The sequence below is a fragment of the Portunus trituberculatus genome, chromosome 12 (genome assembly GCF_017591435.1).
Source record: "Portunus trituberculatus isolate SZX2019 chromosome 12, ASM1759143v1, whole genome shotgun sequence".
Classification (NCBI taxonomy): domain Eukaryota; kingdom Metazoa; phylum Arthropoda; class Malacostraca; order Decapoda; family Portunidae; genus Portunus; species Portunus trituberculatus.
The window spans coordinates 4633287-4638038 of NC_059266.1; positions in this window are offsets into that span (position 1 = coordinate 4633287).

A 4752-nucleotide genomic window follows, 5' to 3' on the forward strand; every position below is an offset into this window, starting at 1 on the left:
TTGTTCTATCCACTCTCATCTTTCTGTGCCTTTATTCCTGTCCATATCTAGAAAATAGAGAAAAATAAATTGGTAAATGGATAAATTGACTTGTTTATTTATTTATTTATTTTTCGTTCTCGGTGGATATGTAAAAAAATAAACTTACTGTATGTCATTTTTTTTTTGTGTCCAGAGTGAGAAAGCATTAAAAATAAAAAAGTACGGGTCTTTTTTCTTATAAATTGTAACGAGATTGATAAGATTCACTCGTCTGTTTTTTTTTTTTTTTTTTTACATTCAAAGTAAGAAAATACTTGAAAAAAAAATCACCTGTTTGCTTTTATCGTCCGCAGTGGGAAAGTAGGAAAGTAAGCATACCTATTTTGCTTTCTTTTCTCTTAGGTGTGAGAAAAAAGTTATGAAATGATTGACGTGTCTATTTTCCGTTCATAGTGAAAAAAAAGACAAAAGATTTACCTGTTTGTATTGATCATCCTTAGCGACAAAATGAAAAATGCTCCTTCTACAACGAACAAATAGATAAAAACATAAATTCACTAGGAAATAAATTACTCTCCTACCGTAGTTTTTTTTTTGGGGGTTTATAGCGAAGAAATTAACGAAAAGATTAATCCACGAGCACTTTTTTTTCGTTTCGGAAAAAAAGTAAAAATAAATCACGCGTCAAATTTTTTTTCGTCCGTAATATGAAAATCGAAAAAAAAATCATTATCTATTTTCTGGCAGTCAAAAGAAAACAGGAAATAAATAGATGAACAAATCAAGCTGCACTTTTCCCTCGTTCTCGAAAAAAAGAAGGAAAAGATTAACCGATCTACTTAGCGGGAAAATATTAACAGAAAAGACTCGTATATATGACTTTTTTCCCTGTCCGCAGCGAGGAAATAGATAACTCACTCATATACTCTTTTTTTTTTGTCAGTAGCGAACCAATTACCTTTAGTAAAAAAATAGGGGAAAAATGTATATATCTTTCGTTGCTCTTGGTAGAAAATAGATAATACTTAGATTTTCTTATCCCAGAGAGAGAGAGAGAGAGAGAGAGAGAGAGAGAGAGAGAGAGAGAGAGAGAGAGAGAGAGAGAGAGAGAGAGAGAGAGAGAGAGAGAGAGAGAGAGAGAGCTCGTCTTCATACCTTACCTTGTTTTGAGAAAATAGAGAAAAGAGAAGCCAGGATCGTTGCTGGCCACTAATTGAGCTCCTTACCTTGTCTTCAAGAAAAAAAAAAAAAATGTGTTGAAATATGGTTTGCGATGGCACGTAAAGTTAGGTGGTTAAGTTATGGTATAAGGTGAGTTAAGATAAGTCAGGTTAAATTAGCTTAGGTATGTTGAGTTAAGCTAAGTTTGGTTTGGGTTTAGTTTCGTAAGGTTAGGTTAAGTTGGGTTAGGTTGGGTTCGGTTCGGTTGGGTTGGGTTAAGTTGCGTAAGGTAAAGTTAGGGGTGTTGAACTAAGGTTAGATTTGGTTTGGTTTGGTTTGAATTGGTTAGGTTAGGTTAGGTAAGGTTAAGTTAATTTAGGTAAGGTAAGGTTAGCTAACGTTGAGTTATGTCTAGGTTTTGTTTAATATTGTTATGTGGTTAGGTTGGGTTAAATTAAATCAGTTTCCGTTATGATAGGTCAGATGAAGTTAGATGAATTTATAGTAGGTTAGATTTGTCGAATTTGGTTACGTATAGTTAAAGTGGCATAAGGTGAGGCGGGATGAGGTTAGATACAATTAGATACTGTTGGATTTAAAGCCAATTAAATTATAGACTCAGATTGTTTACATTTCGGTTATATTATGACTCATCAGGTGGTGTGATAAAATTTCCTGTTAGAGTAATTGAAAAATATATGTTTGTTTTTAGTAATGGTGGAAGTTATGCCGTGCTACATCAGTAAGTACGGTGAGTATAACAGAAGTGGAGATTTATATTAATGTTACCTTGTCTCTTTAACAATAAGTAATGGCACGCGATGGTCATAAAGTTTTAGGGGGGAAAAAACACACTTGATTAAAATGAGATAAACGTGTGAAGTGATTGCGCATTTTTGTTTATTTATGCTTCACCCAGTTTTTATTTCCACTTTACCCCAACTCGCTACAAGAGACAGAGATGAATGTCCTCATTTATTTCCTTACCCTCCTCTGACCCTATTCCCTCCACCCTTCCCACCCTCTCTCTCTTCTCTGTCTTCCTTCCAACATCCCTACCTAACACCCACCTCTTTCCTCCCATCAACCCATCTCTCCCTTGTTCCTTCCTCTTTCTCTTCCTCTCCTTTTCTGATTTAATTTATCTTTTCTTTCAGCCCCTTTTCCTTTCCTGTCTCTTCCCATCACTCTCTTCTTTCAGCTCCTCCTATTCCTTTTTCCTTTTTTTTTTTCATCATTCCATCCTATCATTCTTCCTTCCTTGACTTCATCCTGCCCTTCCTTCTCACTCTTTCAATCCTTTCCTCCCTCCCTCTCTGTCTCGCTCCTCTCCTTCCGTCTCGCAAATGAAATGACTAAATACATACACATTTTTAACAATTTCTCTCCATATTTCTTCCCGCTCCCTCGCTGCGAATACAAAAACACGATTAAAGCCTTTTTTTTTCATTTCTTTTTAACAGCTGCCTTCACCTTCCTCCTCCTAAATACAATGAATAAATATATTTACTTTTTTACTCACACCTTCCCTGATCCCTCCCTCCCTCACCCTCCTCCCCACGAGCCTCCTAGCGCCAGTTGGAGAGATACAGAAAAACACCATTACTTTTTCAAACAGTATCCTTTCCTCCCTCTCTTTCTCTCCTCCTCTCCCTGCTCTGTCTAACTGTACCATACCTTCCCTTTCTCCTCTCACTTCCTGCCGCCTGGAGAGGGAGAGGGATTGGAGAGGGAATGGGAAATAGGTTCAATAGAAGCACCGGAAATGAAGCTGCGGATTTTCGGTGCTTTGTATTTTAATTTGCGTCACGCCAAGAATTATTACCTCCGTTTTAGAATTAAGAGATTATGCATTGTTTTTTGAGGATTATGTTGATTTCTTTTATTTTTTCCAATCTGTCTTGTTTAATGTTTGTGAAAAAGCTTATGTTTGTTTTATTTCTTTTTGTTTTGTTTTTGTTTTTTGGTTGTTTGTGTGTTTAGTTGATTTTTTGATTGATTCATTCATTTGTTGGTTGTTGTTGTTTATTGATATTCTAATTTTTTTTTTATTGATTTTTTCTTATAATCATGTTTATATCCCATGTTATGTGTAATTTGTTTACTTCACTCCATTCATTGCATCCCGTTATTGGTTACCTTTCGGGATGATGCACTCCCATCTTCAGTCCTTTTACACACACACAAGAAAAAAATGATGCACTCCCATCTTCAGTCCTTTTACACACACACAAGAAAAAAAGTAAAGAAAAAAAAAAAGATACGATTTTCTTGTCTTACGATCTGCTTAACTCCTTCGACACCAACACATGAACACACACCTATCTTGCTGTGGAGGACTCCTATTGGCTAGAGGAAATCAAAACAAACTGTGCTAGAAGTTATAGACGCCATAACTGAATAACAATAATAACAAAAAAAAATAATAAAAGAAAAACTTAGTTGTGGTCAGACTTCTCTCAGTTCACCTCACTACAGTTCACCACCACACATATCCTCGCCAGTATCGTCACACCACACATCACCACCACCACCACCAATCAACACCAAGCTACGTTTCACTCCACTTTTCGCCACTACCAGTAAACCAGAAGTAAGAGGCATTCCTGGACCTCCCCATACCCTCCACCACCACCACCACCACCGCTACTGTATACCGCCAGTGCCACCCTCTTATTGCTTCATCCGCGGTATCGCATTACGAATTCGAAGCTTCGCGCTGCTTTGTATTCGGGTTCAGTGGTTCGCTTGTGTTGTGACTCGCGTATCACTGCTTCGGTACTGCTGTCTCTTTGTCACATTAGTATTCCTTCTCTCTGTTACGTTTGTTGTTGCTTTGTCGCGTGTGTGATGAAAGTGCAACAGTAGTGGTGGTGATGGTGGTGGTGGTAGTTGTAGTGGTGGTGGTGGTCATTGTTATTATTAAAGCGTTGCGGAGAAGAAAAAATTAAGAATTGGTGATAATATTGATGATACCCCTATTATTAGTAATATCATCATTATTTTTACCACCACCACCACCACCACCACCACTACTACTACTACAACTACTACTACTGTTTGTTGCTGCTGCTGCTGCTGCTGCCTTCACTTTTTTTTTTTATGTAAGCTGTCCAAGAGCAACAAAACGTCAATAAAAAGTCCTACTGAATTTATATATACACCATCACTAACAACATAAACTCACACAAAACAGCAAGAACAACAGCAACCACCACCACCAATACCACTACCACCACCACCACCACCACCACTACTAACGATCAAAGACTTTCCTCTTCGGGATCGATCTAGAGATGAAGAAATAACTACCACTACATCATTATCGCCTTTCATCACAGCCACCACCACTACCACCACCACCACCACCACCACCACCGCTGCTACTACAATAAAATTAAGCTATAACTAATTTATCTTACACCACCACTCCCATCACTAAAAAAAAATAAATAAATAAAATAGTGATAAAAATGTTACAAAATCTCACAAATCAACAGTACAATATTAAAACCACGATGATAAATACCAGTGTCAAATACACCAATAAATAAAAGTAGCAGTACATGAAGAACACAAGAAAAATAAGTTAGAGAGAAAGGAGAGTGA